Source organism: Ambystoma mexicanum (genome assembly GCF_040938575.1).
Source record: "Ambystoma mexicanum isolate Mex_15411 chromosome 12 unlocalized genomic scaffold, UKY_AmexF1_1 Mex_chr12_unloc.2, whole genome shotgun sequence".
Classification (NCBI taxonomy): Eukaryota; Metazoa; Chordata; class Amphibia; order Caudata; family Ambystomatidae; genus Ambystoma; species Ambystoma mexicanum.
The window spans coordinates 11125538-11149008 of NW_027182323.1; the positions used below are offsets into that span (position 1 = coordinate 11125538).

At 45.1% G+C, this 23471-nt stretch overlaps 5 non-coding genes across 5 annotated transcripts; 2 read left to right on the forward strand and 3 right to left on the reverse strand.

Annotated features, from left to right (window-relative positions):
* Positions 1-1877: 1877 nt before the first annotated feature.
* Positions 1878-1950, reverse strand: TRNAR-UCG (transfer RNA arginine (anticodon UCG)). Its single transcript has one exon. It is a non-coding gene; the product is annotated as a tRNA-Arg (tRNA).
* Positions 1951-8611: 6661 nt separating this feature from the next.
* Positions 8612-8683, forward strand: TRNAQ-CUG (transfer RNA glutamine (anticodon CUG)). Its single transcript has one exon. It is a non-coding gene; the product is annotated as a tRNA-Gln (tRNA).
* A 2994-nt stretch (positions 8684-11677) lies between these two features.
* On the reverse strand, positions 11678-11750 carry TRNAR-UCG (transfer RNA arginine (anticodon UCG)). The gene has a single exon. It is a non-coding gene; the product is annotated as a tRNA-Arg (tRNA).
* A 6661-nt stretch (positions 11751-18411) lies between these two features.
* On the forward strand, positions 18412-18483 carry TRNAQ-CUG (transfer RNA glutamine (anticodon CUG)). The gene has a single exon. It is a non-coding gene; the product is annotated as a tRNA-Gln (tRNA).
* Positions 18484-21476: 2993 nt separating this feature from the next.
* On the reverse strand, positions 21477-21549 carry TRNAR-UCG (transfer RNA arginine (anticodon UCG)). Its single transcript has one exon. It is a non-coding gene; the product is annotated as a tRNA-Arg (tRNA).
* Positions 21550-23471: the final 1922 nt, after the last annotated feature.

Genomic DNA, 23471 nt, shown 5'->3' on the forward strand with positions numbered 1-23471 from the left:
TTCAATGCCTTTAAGAGGCTCATCTGATCAACCCCATCTTTTCCGCTGGTTTGTCCCCCATATGAACACGGCAGGCGTTACCTTCATGCTTATAAAGAAACCAACACTGGACCCCGCCATACTGGCCTCTTATAGACTTATCTCCAGCCTTCTTGTAATATCTAACATGGTTCTATGTGAAAATGTCTGCAGGTAAATGTAGTCAGCAAAAAGTCATTTTAATAAAGTTAGTCATTCAATAAAAACTATGCCAGGTCTGAAAATGTTGCCAGTAAATAAGGTCACCAAAACACCTATTTTTAAATACACAAAAGCACAAGGCTGCAACCCTAAATATGAACTCCATTCCTAAACCGTCCCCTAACTCGAATTACACCACTTATCCTACCCTAAATTCTCACAGAACAGGAACCCTTCAGCACACGAATGCACTTTATTTGCATATTAGCGAATGCAAAATAAAGAGCAAATCAACAGTGAACCTGTCTCCAATACAATCACCAGGTCGCCACAAATTACACAGCCCTAGCCCTGACCCAAACCCTTCCTGTAATACTAACCTTACCTTAATTGCAACTCTAACACTTACCCTAATGATTACTTTACCCTAACCACTAGGTTTAACCTAACTGCTATCCTACGCCAACACCACCAGCCCTTTCCATCCTCTGTATCCATTTCTTTAACACTTCCCCAAACCAATACCCAAACCCTTCAGCTGACACAGAATCTCGTCTAACCACTAACCAAACCTGAACATATTTACTCTAACCCTAACCCCTATCCTTCCCCTAACCCTAAACCAGGCAATAACAAGCCCACTAAATACTCTTTTACCTAACAATTACTGTAGCAACACTACCAATTTTGGCTACTTTTCAGCTGCGTTTTTGACTACTTTTTGCTTGGCATCGTTTTCACTGCAGAGGTATTTTCACCACGACATTTTCACAGACTATTTTTGATGGCTATATTTTGTCGGGATACCTGTAACATGATGTGCTGGTTCTGTTGGAGCGCTTGGTGGCAGAAAATATGGCTGACCACCACATCCTGCTTTATTATGACATGACATGCAATTTGCAAATTGGAAGTATGTCAGGATGATGCAAAGTAGGAGTATACTGATGCTGTGAAAAGTCGGCATTTAGAGCTATTTTTAACTGGGCATGAATTGCTTTTTGTAGAGCCAGTTCAACATCCAGATGCATACTGGTCGCTGCACTGATGCCTTGAAAGCATTTCCGGAAACCTTAGTGAAGACACAATTACCACATTTGCTAAGGTAACATTACCAGCTTGAACACTCGTGCACATGTTGTTATTACACCGGTGGTAAAACAAGCAGCATGTTGTCATTGTGCTGGGGCTACAATGAGCAAAACTGTTGTAATGACAAGGTTTATGCTAAGCACCAGCGTAATGACAAAAGATGTGTTGGAATTAGGGCGCTACAAAACCCTTCATGTGCATCTCTTAGCTCCAGGCCTAACGCCGCAATGTTTGTGTTCGTGTTTTGGGTGCTTCCAACGGTGCGGATGTTAACGTTTCAGCACTGCAAACATGCAGCCATATTGTGTAATTTCACTGTCACTACAACCAGACAAATACCTTCCCTGCTCCTGCACTAGAGCAGTGCAAATTGGATGAATCTCCCCCAATGCGTGCCAGCACACACAACCCTCTTCCGACCTGAAGCCATACAATGGGCTGACAGTATTTCCTAAGCATTTGCACACCAATGGTGTTGAGGAGCATCTCATGGTCTTCTCTGTAGCCGGCTTTAGTTTCCAAAATATGACATCTGGATTTCCAGATGCGGACATCATCAACTTTTCCTATAAAAGCAAAGATAATTTAAATGTACAAAACGTCCCCGACCACGAAGGGACTCGAACCCTCAATCTTCTGATTCGAAGTCAGACGCCTTATCCATTAGGCCACGCGGTCCACTGGTTGCAACATCTGTATACTTATACAAATAGCGTCCTCCATCACATTGCATGTGCTATCTTGTCTGTCTATGAGGTTAGACCAGAGTCAATCCCCTCATTCTTTATGGAAGTGATATGTTGAACACATATTAAGATGAAGACCCATTTAAATATACAGCCCAGATCTAAAGTACAGGAACCAGTCTCTCACGCGTTTTACTTCTTTCTCTCTGTCTCGCTTCATCCCCGCCTGTCCCCAAATATTGTTCTCTCCTTTTCCGCCTGTATTCTCTCTATCCGTGGACTTCTGAGGCTGTGTCTTAATCGATGCAGCTCTCATGTTCATCTAATTAACTAAATAGATGAAGATGTGTCCTGGTCACCTGCATCACCACAAGCCACAGCGCCTTCCTTATGCACACTTATAAAAAAAAAAAGCAACACCAAAAACAACATACAGCCGCTTCCTAGATCCACAAGCTTATGAAAATGTGGGGGGTTGTGAGCTGGCAGAAGCAGCTTTAACGGAGTGACCATGCTAGGTCACAAGGGCCTGAGAGGAAGAGGAGGAGTAAGGGGAGAAAACATTAGTCAATAGACGGAGTTGAATGCAGACCCTTTAGGCCCAAATGCAACAACTGGCGACAAGCCATAAGTCCCACGCCGCGAGAGACGTCCACTGCACTCTGCAGTTCCTACGCGACTGCAGTCCGCAGTTCCACTTGACACTGACTGCAGTGGCGTCCCATGCCGGCATCCAGACTCCGAGGTCAGGATGGTCTGCGTTCCAACATTACTGTTCCGCTGTGATCCGCAACTCCGCTTGCCACCAGCACTGTGTGGCGTCCCGTGCCCTCATCCAGAGACCTAGGTCAGGAAGTCCACGTACACTCTGAGGATGTACTCTGCTCAGCTGTTTCCTTTGACGCAACAGGCCCGGCTGCATTGCCATACCTGTATCCGCCACAGAGGGGTAAGAAAAGATGAGAACATTAAAGGATAAAGGCAACCGGTAAACAGAAGGTGTGGACCAGGAGGTATTTGCATCACCGGGAGGCCTGGAACAGCAGCAAGATGGACGAGCAGCCAGCTGAGCAGCAAGCAAGGCAGAGTTCAAGCGCAAGGGCCACTTTCCTTTGAAAACCCCCACCATTCCCATTGCAGCTCCAATTCGACAAAGGTCCCCGGTGGGCAGAATGGGTGCAAGATTTCACCGATTTCATAGGTGCTGCAGGGTAAGAAAAGTCTCTGGCCATATCTGGCATGATCACAAATGTGTTGGGCAATGAGATGAACGGTAAAATAAAGACCATACCGTAAGAAGAAAGAACACCGTATGACACCCGTGTGGGGGCACTGAACAAGAAATTAATCATCCAGCCCAACAGCGACTACAGAAATTAATACACTGCCGTTTGCGAGCTTTGCTGATGATGAGTCTACTAGGCTGAGGGTGATAGAAGGGTGTACATCGTCTACATTCTGGAAGCAGTTGCTGAAGCAGCCGCTGACCATTGACACAGTCATTGAGCTGGCCAGAGTGCATGAGAGGGTAGATCTGCAGACCACAGCCATTGAAACACAGAAAAAGAAGACAGAGAAAGATGAAACGGTGGCTGCTCTCATGACACCAAGAGGGCCGGTCAACCGGTTCATGGGAGGACCAGTTACCTCGAGGGGGCCTACTCGATATCCATACCAACAAACAGGCAGTCAGCTAGACCACAACGGATATGTTTCAGATGCGGATTCGCATTTCCGCACACCGGAACATGCCCAGCAATTTGTGAGGCATGCTCCAAATGTGGAAGAGAAGGACACTTTCACACCGTGTGCCAAGAAGGCAGACCTTTTCTGACAGCAAGGCCACCACAGACAACCATGTGGAGACCATCAATGAGGGCTTCCCAACAAACAACATGGAGGATACCACGGCCATACTCGCAGATGCCACAAAGAGTGATCAGAGCGATGGAACCGGTTCTGAAATTTGAGGTGGCGACATACAAAGAAATACCACACTAGTACGTGGATTATGCTGATCCATACGAGAATGAATTTAAAAGCCACTGAGATAATGTGGAAATGCTACAGGAGTTTTATATAGACTACACAGACGAATATTTTAATCTAATGCAAGGGGACCAGGAAGCCGAGGAAGGCCCAAGGGTGATGATTGACATGGGGCCTGCTACACATTGCTTCCTCATGGACATTGGAGCAACAGTGAGCATCATGGGAGAACACAAATTTCTCAAAATGGGTGCTAGGAAGATACTGCAAAAGAGAAAGATCCAGGCTCAATAGCCATCCGTGTGGGTTGCACACCTCAGTAACTACACATCCATTCGTCAATTTCAACTGACACTCGCACAACGAGGACGCTCGGCCAACGCCACGATACACGTGATAAGAAGCCCTATAGATGGGTGGTCCCTGCTCAGTTACAAAACGGTGAAATCAATAGGACTCATGTATATAAACTGCCAAGATACAGAAGTGGTAAGGTGCGGTATGGGGCCCCGACAGCTAACGCACAGTGTGGCAAGATTATCACACAGACCCATTTCTAAAGAACAAGTGCGATAAACAAATACCGACCCTCTTCAAGGGACTGGGAAAATAGAAATGGAGCGTCAACTAGCTCCACATCGATGAAAAGGTGCGCCCAGTACCCCAACAGCCCCGGAGGGTTTGGTTTCATTTGCAACAGGCAGTGTCTCAGGAGGTTCAACAGCTGTAGCAAAATGAAATCATTAAGAAGGCGGTAGGGCCCACACCATGGATTTCACCCCTAGTGGTGGTTCCCAAGGAAGGAAGGCGCATCAGGATATGCTTCGACATGAGCGTAGCCAACACAGCCATCCAAGGAGAACGCCGCCGCAGACCAAAAATAGAGATATGATCGTGCAGCTTAACAGAGCCACAACAGTTTACAAGCTTGATCTATCTCAAGGATATCACCAGCTGGGACTGCATCCCTCATCCCATGTGATCATCACATATGCGACACATAGTGGCCTTTTTAGATATATATGCCTTAATTTCGGCATCTCTTCGGCAGCAGAGATGTTTCAGGAAGCCATCAGGTAAGTACTGTTATCGATAAAGACCGATTTTAATGACAGCGATGACATTTTCGTATACAAAACCTCACAGAATGAACACTATCAGGCACTTATGGTATGTGAAGCATTGCAAACGCCAGGCCTCACTCTAAATTTTGACAAATGCAACATAAAGAAAAAGAAGCTGCGATTCTATGGACACGCCTTTTCAGACGAGGGAACGAAGCCAGGCCCAGACAAGGTACGCACCATAACTGACCTAGTGGCACCCACAACGGTATCAGAGGTGAGGTCGACCCGTGGGTCCTTTTCAAGGCTATGTAGTATGGTCCAAAGCCCCCTATGGGGTCCTTAGTGGTATACTGCGATTGGTCCTGTGATTACAGCTGGGCTCTTGAGGGGCCCTAATTATTCGTTGTGCGCGGCGTTATTGCGTCCTGCTCTGTGTCGGCTGCCCTCATTTGGGACATAAGAGTCCACAATGTACCTATACAATAAGAAAACTTTTTCCAAAAAAGCCAACACAATAAGACAAAATAAAACAAAAACCTTTTGCACCGAGCCCAAAACATGAGAAAACTGCGTAGAAAATCTATTTCTTTTTTCAAAAACAAATGCGAGGTATCCTGGGGGGCAGGATGACAGTTTTGAAAGCTGGTTGCGATTGGGGTCATTTACCCTTGGGCTGTCGATCCTCCCCCTCCTCTGAGCCTAGGAGGCTTAATAGCTATTAGGCATTACTTTGGCCCATTAGATGCATCTTTCATCCCAATTCAGAGGATATTTAGTTTAACAAATAGATGCTAGTCCTTAGAGTTGTGAACCATCTAAAGGCTGGGCTGAGCAATAAAGTGTTTGTCTACGTCATAGGGATATATTGATTGTGTGTGGGCAGGCTTGTGTCCTCTGCCAGTGTATGTTTCCTTCTGTTGTAACATTAATGAGTGTTTGCTGGTAGATGGTCTGCTCTACAAGATGAGAACGTTTACAAGATCTTGCTGAAGGCCCCCTTTCCAATTGGTGCCCCAGACTAAATGTCAGTTTAGTGCTGCCTTATGCCTGCAACCTCCTCAATGTGCGAGTGCTTAAGCAATCCCAAGCAAAGGGCTGGGGCCACCCCTGCTCGCATCCATATGGGTGCACTTCACAGCACTTACAACTCTTTGAGAAGAAGTGCTGGATCATTTATCAAAATGCAGCACTTTATAAAGGATGGCAACCAAAACAACAATCTCTTGGCTAAGAAGCAAGTGTCCAGTCCTTTGGGCCACCTGGGCTGGTTAAGATTCCTTTCATATACTTTCTATGCTACTCTTCCATCACAGCCACCCCTCCTCTGATTGCCTGAGAAAGGCAAGCGTTGCTATGGCAAAGTGTCAGAAGAGGCCACTGAGCACAGCCCCTGAGCAAGTTAGGCTGAGAGCTAAATTGGCTCACAGCCTGCCAACCAACTTAGTCAGGAAAGTGAAATGTTTGCCCAGGGCATTCATATTTCACGCCGAACTTTAATTGAACCCGAGGTTTGTGTCTCCCATAACCCATAGCACTTCTTTTATGGCAATGCGTGGAGTGTCTCCCTTACTCCTTCCCTTCATCTCCCAATTCCAAGATCCCTGTTGCACATGGGATACAATGTATCTATTTGAGAGGGAGAGCAAAAGAGAGGGAGAGACACGGTTTGACAGTAGCAAAGTGAGAAAGTGAAATGGAAGCTCTCTGCAGACGCCAGTGGTAGGAGCACAGGAAGGACTCACATTTCTTTTGCCTTGTTTGGCATTTTTCATGTGCTGGTATAATTTATTTATTAAACATCAATATAGTACCTTCATCCAAGGCGTTGCACGTATTACAAAAAGTACAAAAATAAGGTAAACCACAACCAAGGCATGAAACGAGAGACGTCTAATGCTTTCTTTAGCCCTTCATGTCTTTTTCAGCCTTGCTCTGCCATGTGATGTTCTGCTAAATGTGGATTCCAGATTTTGTGCGGTCCTCACCCACCTGGACCATGGACTTTGACTGCTCTCTGCACTACATGCTCAAATTCTACTTTTCATACAAAACAGGCACACCAGCAAAGCCGCCCATGCATGTCATTTGAACACCCCTCCCAACCAATATCAAACATCAGAACACTGCACCTCTGCAACCAACTTACATACCACAACCCATGGCAGAACATCCCTTGGCACCACAGGCATATAAAGCACCCCTTCATGCAAAAACACCTTCATGCTTTTGGCACAGAACACCTGGCAACCGATCCACACATAGAGTGCAGGATACTTCCAGTGTGCATGCGTCAACACAAAAGCAAAGCCATCTTGCATTTCCCTCTTCTCCTCACTAATGTAACCCATCCCTCTCTCTAAGATCCTGCGGAGCCCCTGGAGACCATGCAAATGGCGCTGGATCGGGTATAAAACCCAGTAACATACCATAACCTTGATTTATGGGATCTGGGTCATCTGCCCCCGCAGTAAAACTGCTCGGGCCCCCGTTTTGTCTGTTCATTGACAACGGGGGCCCAGCCCATTTTTGTCCACCTCCTCCATTGTTAAGTATGCAGGGGACACCCCCGCAATCCCTGAGGCTACAGATACCTAACATGGGGAGCAGGGGACACCTCCAAACCCTGCTCCTCATGTTCCGGTATTTTGGCACCCAAATTGTTGGAAAAAATTCGAACTAATGGTAGTGACCGAATTGGGTCAACTCTACCATGCGATCAATATTTTCGGAACAATTTGGGTAATACCTCTTTAAGTGCATTGTGGGATTTATAGTGAACTAGCAGTGACATACGCTCACCTTCCCACCCCAGCACGAAAGGCTTAAATATGTATTCCTCCATTCGTATCCGTAGGGGAACGCGATTGTTTATACCATTTACCTAAACTGGCTTATTTTCTTGCCTTATACGTTGATCAATAGCTGATCTTCCTTTCAAATGCAGCAGTTTAATTGTTTTGCACTTTAGTTCAGGTTTTTTTCTTTCCATTGAAAATATTGTTTCGACTACCCACGAATTTCTAAGTTTATTATTCCTGCATTTGTTGCCAGTTACAAACCCAGAGTTGTCTATATTTGTCCTGTTTTTGTTATAGGGTTCAGTGTTATACTATACAGTCTGCAGGTGGCGCTACTGAGTCCTTGAAAACAGCTTCTTTTATATTAGTCCTCCTATTTAGTCCAACCCATGCAAACCCAATCTCTTTATTATACGCTAATTAGGAATAGGTTAGCGCCAACAGCGTAGATAAGAGAATGGCGAGTTGTGCATGGCTACCAGAAGCGCTGCTAGTAAGTGTCCCTGCCCTCCTGCCCCTGCAAGTGGGACGTTGAGTGATTGTGTTAGTGAGATACCTGTATTCCCGTACAATATCCATGTTTTCTCTTCTAAATAATAAAATCTCAATCATGAAAAGAGTCATTCTGGATTTTCCAGATTTGCTCATGAAATTTCACTGATTGGACGCTTGGCTATGCTTTTCTGCAAAAAGGTGAAATCTTAAACTAGAATTACAGTAGATAACAAAAATATGCTACTGCATGTACTTCTCCTTCTTGAACAGAGTATATTGAGGGACTGGAAAGTACTGTTCACGTGGTTCCATGGTGTAATGGTTAGCACTCTGGACTCTGAATCCAGCGATCCGAGTTCAAATCTCGGTGGGACCTAGTTTTTTTGAAAAAAAACATTTAACATAAAAATGTTATGTCGACTTAATGTTAACAGGACGTGTCTTGCTATTTTTACTTGCAAATGGTGGCAGAAGTGACTTGTGTGTTTGGAGACGGTACACATGGTACTTTCATAGTCTTTATTTAAACAGAGAAGGCGTTCCCAGGTTTCTGCAACAGAACTTCAATTTCTCTGCCTTTCATCTCTTAGTGTTCTCTCTGAGCAGCAGGTCAGCAAAGTATTCGGGAAACAGTTGCATAGCATCTAACATTCTGTGCTCATTAATCTTGCTTACTGTCCTAAATCTACGTCCTTGCTTACTGTCCTAAATGTAAGTTGATGACTCTCCCATGACCGCAGAATCCCTTTTTTCGGTGCATGTTTTATCGCCTGGAACTGACAGGGGACCCTCTATCTAATACCTCTTTTTTTTTAGATGTACTCTCTTTGTACCCCTAAAACAGTTCAATCACATTGAGCTGGTTATGTATCAAACTCCCACATAACCTATTTCCTCCTCTTATTTAATGTGAACCAGCAGACCTTGAGACTCGCCACTTCAAGGACTATATGTCTTCTCAGTCTTTCTTTCATATCCATGTATGTTGTTGTTGCTTTTACATGTTTTTCAGATTGACACCAATGGAATGTTATTACACGTTTAATTCACTGAAAAGGAAAACGGACAACTGGTTCAAGAAGTAAGAACCATTTGCTGAGTTTTCCCGCTCGTTACCGCGTGTGTCTTGGTTTTGCACGTGATGTGCATGAAAACATATGTGCCTATATAGTATGGTTATAAAATGTAATATGTTGTTTTGGCAGCATCTCTAGAAACCATCTTAACATAAATCATGTTTCCCTTATATCTCCCATCTGCATTTCTCTTTGAAAGTCTTGATTTATTTTTCACTTTCCGGCAAATCATTACTAAAACACGGAATCTGTATGTTCCTGCAATGGACATAGATCCCTGCCAGCTGCCTTGCCTGTGCCCAGGACGAGAAAAGGTGCTTTGCTTCCCCTCACAATGGGTGGATGCTGCCGCTGTCCTTGAACTGATCAATAAGCTCAAATCCACTGGCTCAGCTGTGGCCCTGGAACAGCTTTTCCTTCAATGCCTTTAAGAGGCTCATCTGATCAACCCCATCTTTTCCGCTGGTTTGTCCCCCATATGAACACGGCAGGCGTTACCTTCATGCTTATAAAGAAACCAACACTGGACCCCGCCATACTGGCCTCTTATAGACTTATCTCCAGCCTTCTTGTAATATCTAACATGGTTCTATGTGAAAATGTCTGCAGGTAAATGTAGTCAGCAAAAAGTCATTTTAATAAAGTTAGTCATTCAATAAAAACTATGCCAGGTCTGAAAATGTTGCCAGTAAATAAGGTCACCAAAACACCTATTTTTAAATACACAAAAGCACAAGGCTGCAACCCTAAATATGAACTCCATTCCTAAACCGTCCCCTAACTCGAATTACACCACTTATCCTACCCTAAATTCTCACAGAACAGGAACCCTTCAGCACACGAATGCACTTTATTTGCATATTAGCGAATGCAAAATAAAGAGCAAATCAACAGTGAACCTGTCTCCAATACAATCACCAGGTCGCCACAAATTACACAGCCCTAGCCCTGACCCAAACCCTTCCTGTAATACTAACCTTACCTTAATTGCAACTCTAACACTTACCCTAATGATTACTTTACCCTAACCACTAGGTTTAACCTAACTGCTATCCTACGCCAACACCACCAGCCCTTTCCATCCTCTGTATCCATTTCTTTAACACTTCCCCAAACCAATACCCAAACCCTTCAGCTGACACAGAATCTCGTCTAACCACTAACCAAACCTGAACATATTTACTCTAACCCTAACCCCTATCCTTCCCCTAACCCTAAACCAGGCAATAACAAGCCCACTAAATACTCTTTTACCTAACAATTACTGTAGCAACACTACCAATTTTGGCTACTTTTCAGCTGCGTTTTTGACTACTTTTTGCTTGGCATCGTTTTCACTGCAGAGGTATTTTCACCACGACATTTTCACAGACTATTTTTGATGGCTATATTTTGTCGGGATACCTGTAACATGATGTGCTGGTTCTGTTGGAGCGCTTGGTGGCAGAAAATATGGCTGACCACCACATCCTGCTTTATTATGACATGACATGCAATTTGCAAATTGGAAGTATGTCAGGATGATGCAAAGTAGGAGTATACTGATGCTGTGAAAAGTCGGCATTTAGAGCTATTTTTAACTGGGCATGAATTGCTTTTTGTAGAGCCAGTTCAACATCCAGATGCATACTGGTCGCTGCACTGATGCCTTGAAAGCATTTCCGGAAACCTTAGTGAAGACACAATTACCACATTTGCTAAGGTAACATTACCAGCTTGAACACTCGTGCACATGTTGTTATTACACCGGTGGTAAAACAAGCAGCATGTTGTCATTGTGCTGGGGCTACAATGAGCAAAACTGTTGTAATGACAAGGTTTATGCTAAGCACCAGCGTAATGACAAAAGATGTGTTGGAATTAGGGCGCTACAAAACCCTTCATGTGCATCTCTTAGCTCCAGGCCTAACGCCGCAATGTTTGTGTTCGTGTTTTGGGTGCTTCCAACGGTGCGGATGTTAACGTTTCAGCACTGCAAACATGCAGCCATATTGTGTAATTTCACTGTCACTACAACCAGACAAATACCTTCCCTGCTCCTGCACTAGAGCAGTGCAAATTGGATGAATCTCCCCCAATGCGTGCCAGCACACACAACCCTCTTCCGACCTGAAGCCATACAATGGGTTGACAGTATTTCCTAAGCATTTGCACACGAATGGTGTTGAGGAGCATCTCATGGTCTTCTCTGTAGCCGGCTTTAGTTTCCAAAATATGACATCTGGATTTCCAGATGCGGACATCATCAACTTTTCCTATAAAAGCAAAGATAATTTAAATGTACAAAACGTCCCCGACCACGAAGGGACTCGAACCCTCAATCTTCTGATTCGAAGTCAGACGCCTTATCCATTAGGCCACGCGGTCCACTGGTTGCAACATCCGTATACTTATATAAATAGCGTCCTCCATCACATTGCATATGCTATCTTGTCTGTCTATGAGGTTAGACCAGAGTCAATCCCCTCATTCTTTATGGAAGTGATATGTTGAACACATATTAAGATGAAGACCCATTTAAATATACAGCCCAGATCTAAAGTACAGGAACCAGTCTCTCACGCGTTTTACTTCTTTCTCTCTGTCTCGCTTCATCCCCGCCTGTCCCCAAATATTGTTCTCTCCTTTTCCGCCTGTATTCTCTCTATCCGTGGACTTCTGAGGCTGTGTCTTAATCGATGCAGCTCTCATGTTCATCTAATTAACTAAATAGATGAAGATGTGTCCTGGTCACCTGCATCACCACAAGCCACAGCGCCTTCCTTATGCACACTTATAAAAAAAAAAAGCAACACCAAAAACAACATACAGCCGCTTCCTAGATCCACAAGCTTATGAAAATGTGGGGGGTTGTGAGCTGGCAGAAGCAGCTTTAACGGAGTGACCATGCTAGGTCACAAGGGCCTGAGAGGAAGAGGAGGAGTAAGGGGAGAAAACATTAGTCAATAGACGGAGTTGAATGCAGACCCTTTAGGCCCAAATGCAACAACTGGCGACAAGCCATAAGTCCCACGCCGCGAGAGACGTCCACTGCACTCTGCAGTTCCTACGCGACTGCAGTCCGCAGTTCCACTTGACACTGACTGCAGTGGCGTCCCATGCCGGCATCCAGACTCCGAGGTCAGGATGGTCTGCGTTCCAACATTACTGTTCCGCTGTGATCCGCAACTCCGCTTGCCACCAGCACTGTGTGGCGTCCCGTGCCCTCATCCAGAGACCTAGGTCAGGAAGTCCACGTACACTCTGAGGATGTACTCTGCTCAGCTGTTTCCTTTGACGCAACAGGCCCGGCTGCATTGCCATACCTGTATCCGCCACAGAGGGGTAAGAAAAGATGAGAACATTAAAGGATAAAGGCAACCGGTAAACAGAAGGTGTGGACCAGGAGGTATTTGCATCACCGGGAGGCCTGGAACAGCAGCAAGATGGACGAGCAGCCAGCTGAGCAGCAAGCAAGGCAGAGTTCAAGCGCAAGGGCCACTTTCCTTTGAAAACCCCCACCATTCCCATTGCAGCTCCAATTCGACAAAGGTCCCCGGTGGGCAGAATGGGTGCAAGATTTCACCGATTTCATAGGTGCTGCAGGGTAAGAAAAGTCTCTGGCCATATCTGGCATGATCACAAATGTGTTGGGCAATGAGATGAACGGTAAAATAAAGACCATACCGTAAGAAGAAAGAACACCGTATGACACCCGTGTGGGGGCACTGAACAAGAAATTAATCATCCAGCCCAACAGCGACTACAGAAATTAATACACTGCCGTTTGCGAGCTTTGCTGATGATGAGTCTACTAGGCTGAGGGTGATAGAAGGGTGTACATCGTCTACATTCTGGAAGCAGTTGCTGAAGCAGCCGCTGACCATTGACACAGTCATTGAGCTGGCCAGAGTGCATGAGAGGGTAGATCTGCAGACCACAGCCATTGAAACACAGAAAAAGAAGACAGAGAAAGATGAAACGGTGGCTGCTCTCATGACACCAAGAGGGCCGGTCAACCGGTTCATGGGAGGACCAGTTACCTCGAGGGGGCCTACTCGATATCCATACCAACAAACAGGCAGTCAGCTAGACCACAACGGATATGTTTCAGATGCGGATTCGCATTTCCGCACACCGGAACATGCCCAGCAATTTGTGAGGCATGCTCCAAATGTGGAAGAGAAGGACACTTTCACACCGTGTGCCAAGAAGGCAGACCTTTTCTGACAGCAAGGCCACCACAGACAACCATGTGGAGACCATCAATGAGGGCTTCCCAACAAACAACATGGAGGATACCACGGCCATACTCGCAGATGCCACAAAGAGTGATCAGAGCGATGGAACCGGTTCTGAAATTTGAGGTGGCGACATACAAAGAAATACCACACTAGTACGTGGATTATGCTGATCCATACGAGAATGAATTTAAAAGCCACTGAGATAATGTGGAAATGCTACAGGAGTTTTATATAGACTACACAGACGAATATTTTAATCTAATGCAAGGGGACCAGGAAGCCGAGGAAGGCCCAAGGGTGATGATTGACATGGGGCCTGCTACACATTGCTTCCTCATGGACATTGGAGCAACAGTGAGCATCATGGGAGAACACAAATTTCTCAAAATGGGTGCTAGGAAGATACTGCAAAAGAGAAAGATCCAGGCTCAATAGCCATCCGTGTGGGTTGCACACCTCAGTAACTACACATCCATTCGTCAATTTCAACTGACACTCGCACAACGAGGACGCTCGGCCAACGCCACGATACACGTGATAAGAAGCCCTATAGATGGGTGGTCCCTGCTCAGTTACAAAACGGTGAAATCAATAGGACTCATGTATATAAACTGCCAAGATACAGAAGTGGTAAGGTGCGGTATGGGGCCCCGACAGCTAACGCACAGTGTGGCAAGATTATCACACAGACCCATTTCTAAAGAACAAGTGCGATAAACAAATACCGACCCTCTTCAAGGGACTGGGAAAATAGAAATGGAGCGTCAACTAGCTCCACATCGATGAAAAGGTGCGCCCAGTACCCCAACAGCCCCGGAGGGTTTGGTTTCATTTGCAACAGGCAGTGTCTCAGGAGGTTCAACAGCTGTAGCAAAATGAAATCATTAAGAAGGCGGTAGGGCCCACACCATGGATTTCACCCCTAGTGGTGGTTCCCAAGGAAGGAAGGCGCATCAGGATATGCTTCGACATGAGCGTATCCAACACAGCCATCCAAGGAGAACGCCGCCGCAGACCAAAAATAGAGATATGATCGTGCAGCTTAACAGAGCCACAACAGTTTACAAGCTTGATCTATCTCAAGGATATCACCAGCTGGGACTGCATCCCTCATCCCATGTGATCATCACATATGCGACACATAGTGGCCTTTTTAGATATATATGCCTTAATTTCGGCATCTCTTCGGCAGCAGAGATGTTTCAGGAAGCCATCAGGTAAGTACTGTTATCGATAAAGACCGATTTTAATTACAGCGATGACATTTTGGTATACAAAACCTCACAGAATGAACACGATCAGGCACTTATGGTATGTGAAGCATTGCAAACGCCAGGCCTCACTCTAAATTTTGACAAATGCAACATAAAGAAAAAGAAGCTGCGATTCTATGGACACGCCTTTTCAGACGAGGGAACGAAGCCAGGCCCAGACAAGATACGCACCATAACTGACCTAGTGGCACCCACAACGGTATCAGAGGTGAGGTCGACCCGTGGGTCCTTTTCAAGGCTATGTAGTATGGTCCAAAGCCCCCTATGGGGTCCTTAGTGGTATACTGCGATTGGTCCTGTGATTACAGCTGGGCTCTTGAGGGGCCCTAATTATTCGTTGTGCGCGGCGTTATTGCGTCCTGCTCTGTGTCGGCTGCCCTCATTTGGGACATAAGAGTCCACAATGTACCTATACAATAAGAAAACTTTTTCCAAAAAAGTCAACACAATAAGACAAAATAAAACAAAAACCTTTTGCACCGAGCCCAAAACATGAGAAAACTGCGTAGAAAATCTATTTCTTTTTTCAAAAACAAATGCGAGGTATCCTGGGGGGCAGGATGACAGTTTTGAAAGCTGGTTGCGATTGGGGTCATTTACCCTTGGGCTGTCGATCCTCCCCCTCCTCTGAGCCTAGGAGGCTTAATAGCTATTAGGCATTACTTTGGCCCATTAGATGCATCTTTCATCCCAATTCAGAGGATATTTAGTTTAACAAATAGATGCTAGTCCTTAGAGTTGTGAACCATCTAAAGGCTGGGCTGAGCAATAAAGTGTTTGTCTACGTCATAGGGATATATTGATTGTGTGTGGGCAGGCTTGTGTCCTCTGCCAGTGTATGTTTCCTTCTGTTGTAACATTAATGAGTGTTTGCTGGTAGATGGTCTGCTCTACAAGATGAGAACGTTTACAAGATCTTGCTGAAGGCCCCCTTTCCAATTGGTGCCCCAGACTAAATGTCAGTTTAGTGCTGCCTTATGCCTGCAACCTCCTCAATGTGCGAGTGCTTAAGCAATCCCAAGCAAAGGGCTGGGGCCACCCCTGCTCGCATCCATATGGGTGCACTTCACAGCACTTACAACTCTTTGAGAAGAAGTGCTGGATCATTTATCAAAATGCAGCACTTTATAAAGGATGGCAACCAAAACAACAATCTCTTGGCTAAGAAGCAAGTGTCCAGTCCTTTGGGCCACCTGGGCTGGTTAAGATTCCTTTCATATACTTTCTATGCTACTCTTCCATCACAGCCACCCCTCCTCTGATTGCCTGAGAAAGGCAAGCGTTGCTATGGCAAAGTGTCAGAAGAGGCCACTGAGCACAGCCCCTGAGCAAGTTAGGCTGAGAGCTAAATTGGCTCACAGCCTGCCAACCAACTTAGTCAGGAAAGTGAAATGTTTGCCCAGGGCATTCATATTTCACGCCGAACTTTAATTGAACCCGAGGTTTGTGTCTCCCATAACCCATAGCACTTCTTTTATGGCAATGCGTGGAGTGTCTCCCTTACTCCTTCCCTTCATCTCCCAATTCCAAGATCCCTGTTGCACATGGGATACAATGTATCTATTTGAGAGGGAGAGCAAAAGAGAGGGAGAGACACGGTTTGACAGTAGCAAAGTGAGAAAGTGAAATGGAAGCTCTCTGCAGACGCCAGTGGTAGGAGCACAGGAAGGACTCACATTTCTTTTGCCTTGTTTGGCATTTTTCATGTGCTGGTATAATTTATTTATTAAACATCAATATAGTACCTTCATCCAAGGCGTTGCACGTATTACAAAAAGTACAAAAATAAGGTAAACCACAACCAAGGCATGAAACGAGAGACGTCTAATGCTTTCTTTAGCCCTTCATGTCTTTTTCAGCCTTGCTCTGCCATGTGATGTTCTGCTAAATGTGGATTCCAGATTTTGTGCGGTCCTCACCCACCTGGACCATGGACTTTGACTGCTCTCTGCACTACATGCTCAAATTCTACTTTTCATACAAAACAGGCACACCAGCAAAGCCGCCCATGCATGTCATTTGAACACCCCTCCCAACCAATATCAAACATCAGAACACTGCACCTCTGCAACCAACTTACATACCACAACCCATGGCAGAACATCCCTTGGCACCACAGGCATATAAAGCACCCCTTCATGCAAAAACACCTTCATGCTTTTGGCACAGAACACCTGGCAACCGATCCACACATAGAGTGCAGGATACTTCCAGTGTGCATGCGTCAACACAAAAGCAAAGCCATCTTGCATTTCCCTCTTCTCCTCACTAATGTAACCCATCCCTCTCTCTAAGATCCTGCGGAGCCCCTGGAGACCATGCAAATGGCGCTGGATCGGGTATAAAACCCAGTAACATACCATAACCTTGATTTATGGGATCTGGGTCATCTGCCCCCGCAGTAAAACTGCTCGGGCCCCCGTTTTGTCTGTTCATTGACAACGGGGGCCCAGCCCATTTTTGTCCACCTCCTCCATTGTTAAGTATGCAGGGGACACCCCCGCAATCCCTGAGGCTACAGATACCTAACATGGGGAGCAGGGGACACCTCCAAACCCTGCTCCTCATGTTCCGGTATTTTGGCACCCAAATTGTTGGAAAAAATTCGAACTAATGGTAGTGACCGAATTGGGTCAACTCTACCATGCGATCAATATTTTCGGAACAATTTGGGTAATACCTCTTTAAGTGCATTGTGGGATTTATAGTGAACTAGCAGTGACATACGCTCACCTTCCCACCCCAGCACGAAAGGCTTAAATATGTATTCCTCCATTCGTATCCGTAGGGGAACGCGATTGTTTATACCATTTACCTAAACTGGCTTATTTTCTTGCCTTATACGTTGATCAATAGCTGATCTTCCTTTCAAATGCAGCAGTTTAATTGTTTTGCACTTTAGTTCAGGTTTTTTTCTTTCCATTGAAAATATTGTTTCGACTACCCACGAATTTCTAAGTTTATTATTCCTGCATTTGTTGCCAGTTACAAACCCAGAGTTGTCTATATTTGTCCTGTTTTTGTTATAGGGTTCAGTGTTATACTATACAGTCTGCAGGTGGCGCTACTGAGTCCTTGAAAACAGCTTCTTTTATATTAGTCCTCCTATTTAGTCCAACCCATGCAAACCCAATCTCTTTATTATACGCTAATTAGGAATAGGTTAGCGCCAACAGCGTAGATAAGAGAATGGCGAGTTGTGCATGGCTACCAGAAGCGCTGCTAGTAAGTGTCCCTGCCCTCCTGCCCCTGCAAGTGGGACGTTGAGTGATTGTGTTAGTGAGATACCTGTATTCCCGTACAATATCCATGTTTTCTCTTCTAAATAATAAAATCTCAATCATGAAAAGAGTCATTCTGGATTTTCCAGATTTGCTCATGAAATTTCACTGATTGGACGCTTGGCTATGCTTTTCTGCAAAAAGGTGAAATCTTAAACTAGAATTACAGTAGATAACAAAAATATGCTACTGCATGTACTTCTCCTTCTTGAACAGAGTATATTGAGGGACTGGAAAGTACTGTTCACGTGGTTCCATGGTGTAATGGTTAGCACTCTGGACTCTGAATCCAGCGATCCGAGTTCAAATCTCGGTGGGACCTAGTTTTTTTGAAAAAAAACATTTAACATAAAAATGTTATGTCGACTTAATGTTAACAGGACGTGTCTTGCTATTTTTACTTGCAAATGGTGGCAGAAGTGACTTGTGTGTTTGGAGACGGTACACATGGTACTTTCATAGTCTTTATTTAAACAGAGAAGGCGTTCCCAGGTTTCTGCAACAGAACTTCAATTTCTCTGCCTTTCATCTCTTAGTGTTCTCTCTGAGCAGCAGGTCAGCAAAGTATTCGGGAAACAGTTGCATAGCATCTAACATTCTGTGCTCATTAATCTTGCTTACTGTCCTAAATCTACGTCCTTGCTTACTGTCCTAAATGTAAGTTGATGACTCTCCCATGACCGCAGAATCCCTTTTTTCGGTGCATGTTTTATCGCCTGGAACTGACAGGGGACCCTCTATCTAATACCTCTTTTTTTTAGATGTACTCTCTTTGTACCCCTAAAACAGTTCAATCACATTGAGCTGGTTATGTATCAAACTCCCACATAACCTATTTCCTCCTCTTATTTAATGTGAACCAGCAGACCTTGAGACTCGCCACTTCAAGGACTATATGTCTTCTCAGTCTTTCTTTCATATCCATGTATGTTGTTGTTGCTTTTACATGTTTTTCAGATTGACACCAATGGAATGTTATTACACGTTTAATTCACTGAAAAGGAAAACGGACAACTGGTTCAAGAAGTAAGAACCATTTGCTGAGTTTTCCCGCTCGTTACCGCGTGTGTCTTGGTTTTGCACGTGATGTGCATGAAAACATATGTGCCTATATAGTATGGTTATAAAATGTAATATGTTGTTTTGGCAGCATCTCTAGAAACCATCTTAACATAAATCATGTTTCCCTTATATCTCCCATCTGCATTTCTCTTTGAAAGTCTTGATTTATTTTTCACTTTCCGGCAAATCATTACTAAAACACGGAATCTGTATGTTCCTGCAATGGACATAGATCCCTGCCAGCTGCCTTGCCTGTGCCCAGGACGAGAAAAGGTGCTTTGCTTCCCCTCACAATGGGTGGATGCTGCCGCTGTCCTTGAACTGATCAATAAGCTCAAATCCACTGGCTCAGCTGTGGCCCTGGAACAGCTTTTCCTTCAATGCCTTTAAGAGGCTCATCTGATCAACCCCATCTTTTCCGCTGGTTTGTCCCCCATATGAACACGGCAGGCGTTACCTTCATGCTTATAAAGAAACCAACACTGGACCCCGCCATACTGGCCTCTTATAGACTTATCTCCAGCCTTCTTGTAATATCTAACATGGTTCTATGTGAAAATGTCTGCAGGTAAATGTAGTCAGCAAAAAGTCATTTTAATAAAGTTAGTCATTCAATAAAAACTATGCCAGGTCTGAAAATGTTGCCAGTAAATAAGGTCACCAAAACACCTATTTTTAAATACACAAAAGCACAAGGCTGCAACCCTAAATATGAACTCCATTCCTAAACCGTCCCCTAACTCGAATTACACCACTTATCCTACCCTAAATTCTCACAGAACAGGAACCCTTCAGCACACGAATGCACTTTATTTGCATATTAGCGAATGCAAAATAAAGAGCAAATCAACAGTGAACCTGTCTCCAATACAATCACCAGGTCGCCACAAATTACACAGCCCTAGCCCTGACCCAAACCCTTCCTGTAATACTAACCTTACCTTAATTGCAACTCTAACACTTACCCTAATGATTACTTTACCCTAACCACTAGGTTTAACCTAACTGCTATCCTACGCCAACACCACCAGCCCTTTCCATCCTCTGTATCCATTTCTTTAACACTTCCCCAAACCAATACCCAAACCCTTCAGCTGACACAGAATCTCGTCTAACCACTAACCAAACCTGAACATATTTACTCTAACCCTAACCCCTATCCTTCCCCTAACCCTAAACCAGGCAATAACAAGCCCACTAAATACTCTTTTACCTAACAATTACTGTAGCAACACTACCAATTTTGGCTACTTTTCAGCTGCGTTTTTGACTACTTTTTGCTTGGCATCGTTTTCACTGCAGAGGTATTTTCACCACGACATTTTCACAGACTATTTTTGATGGCTATATTTTGTCGGGATACCTGTAACATGATGTGCTGGTTCTGTTGGAGCGCTTGGTGGCAGAAAATATGGCTGACCACCACATCCTGCTTTATTATGACATGACATGCAATTTGCAAATTGGAAGTATGTCAGGATGATGCAAAGTAGGAGTATACTGATGCTGTGAAAAGTCGGCATTTAGAGCTATTTTTAACTGGGCATGAATTGCTTTTTGTAGAGCCAGTTCAACATCCAGATGCATACTGGTCGCTGCACTGATGCCTTGAAAGCATTTCCGGAAACCTTAGTGAAGACACAATTACCACATTTGCTAAGGTAACATTACCAGCTTGAACACTCGTGCACATGTTGTTATTACACCGGTGGTAAAACAAGCAGCATGTTGTCATTGTGCTGGGGCTACAATGAGCAAAACTGTTGTAATGACAAGGTTTATGCTAAGCACCAGCGTAATGACAAAAGATGTGTTGGAATTAGGGCGCTACAAAACCCTTCATGTGCATCTCTTAGCTCCAGGCCTAACGCCGCAATGTTTGTGTTCGTGTTTTGGGTGCTTCCAACGGTGCGGATGTTAACGTTTCAGCACTGCAAACATGCAGCCATATTGTGTAATTTCACTGTCACTACAACCAGACAAATACCTTCCCTGCTCCTGCACTAGAGCAGTGCAAATTGGATGAATCTCCCCCAATGCGTGCCAGCACACACAACCCTCTTCCGACCTGAAGCCATACAATGGGTTGACAGTATTTCCTAAGCATTTGCACACGAATGGTGTTGAGGAGCATCTCATGGTCTTCTCTGTAGCCGGCTTTAGTTTCCAAAATATGACATCTGGATTTCCAGATGCGGACATCATCAACTTTTCCTATAAAAGCAAAGATAATTTAAATGTACAAAACGTCCCCGACCACGAAGGGACTCGAACCCTCAATCTTCTGATTCGAAGTCAGACGCCTTATCCATTAGGCCACGCCGTCCACTGGTTGCAACATCCGTATAATTATATAAATAGCGTCCTCCATCACATTGCATATGCTATCTTGTCTGTCTATGAGGTTAGACCAGAGTCAATCCCCTCATTCTTTATGGAAGTGATATGTTGAACACATATAAAGATGAAGACCCATTTAAATATACAGCCCAGATCTAAAGTACAGGAACCAGTCTCTCACGCGTTTTACTTCTTTCTCTCTGTCTCGCTTCATCCCCGCCTGTCCCCAAATATTGTTCTCTCCTTTTCCGCCTGTATTCTCTCTATCCGTGGACTTCTGAGGCTGTGTCTTAATCGATGCAGCTCTCATGTTCATCTAATTAACTAAATAGATGAAGATGTGTCCTGGTCACCTGCATCACCACAAGCCACAGCGCCTTCCTTATGCACACTTATAAAAAAAAAAAGCAACACCAAAAACAACATACAGCCGCTTCCTAGATCCACAAGCTTATGAAAATGTGGGGGGTTGTGAGCTGGCAGAAGCAGCTTTAACGGAGTGACCATGCTAGGTCACAAGGGCCTGAGAGGAAGAGGAGGAGTAAGGGGAGAAAACATTAGTCAATAGACGGAGTTGAATGCAGACCCTTTAGGCCCAAATGCAACAACTGGCGACAAGCCATAAGTCCCACGCCGCGAGAGACGTCCACTGCACTCTGCAGTTCCTACGCGACTGCAGTCCGCAGTTCCACTTGACACTGACTGCAGTGGCGTCCCATGCCGGCATCCAGACTCCGAGGTCAGGATGGTCTGCGTTCCAACATTACTGTTCCGCTGTGATCCGCAACTCCGCTTGCCGCCAGCACTGTGTGGCGTCCCGTGCCCTCATCCAGAGACCTAGGTCAGGAAGTCCACGTACACTCTGAGGATGTACTCTGCTCAGCTGTTTCCTTTGACGCAACAGGCCCGGCTGCATTGCCATACCTGTATCCGCCACAGAGGGGTAAGAAAAGATGAGAACATTAAAGGATAAAGGCAACCGGTAAACAGAAGGTGTGGACCAGGAGGTATTTGCATCACCGGGAGGCCTGGAACAGCAGCAAGATGGACGAGCAGCCAGCTGAGCAGCAAGCAAGGCAGAGTTCAAGCGCAAGGGCCACTTTCCTTTGAAAACCCCCACCATTCCCATTGCAGCTCCAATTCGACAAAGGTCCCCGGTGGGCAGAATGGGTGCAAGATTTCACCGATTTCATAGGTGCTGCAGGGTAAGAAAAGTCTCTGGCCATATCTGGCATGATCACAAATGTGTTGGGCAATGAGATGAACGGTAAAATAAAGACCATACCGTAAGAAGAAAGAACACCGTATGACACCCGTGTGGGGGCACTGAACAAGAAATTAATCATCCAGCCCAACAGCGACTACAGAAATTAATACACTGCCGTTTGCGAGCTTTGCTGATGATGAGTCTACTAGGCTGAGGGTGATAGAAGGGTGTACATCGTCTACATTCTGGAAGCAGTTGCTGAAGCAGCCGCTGACCATTGACACAGTCATTGAGCTGGCCAGAGTGCATGAGAGGGTAGATCTGCAGACCACAGCCATTGAAACACAGAAAAAGAAGACAGAGAAAGATGAAACGGTGGCTGCTCTCATGACACCAAGAGGGCCGGTCAACCGGTTCATGGGAGGACCAGTTACCTCGAGGGGGCCTACTCGATATCCATACCAACAAACAGGCAGTCAGCTAGACCACAACGGATATGTTTCAGATGCGGATTCGCATTTCCGCACACCGGAACATGCCCAGCAATTTGTGAGGCATGCTCCAAATGTGGAAGAGAAGGACACTTTCACACCGTGTGCCAAGAAGGCAGACCTTTTCTGACAGCAAGGCCACCACAGACAACCATGTGGAGACCATCAATGAGGGCTTCCCAACAAACAACATGGAGGATACCACGGCCA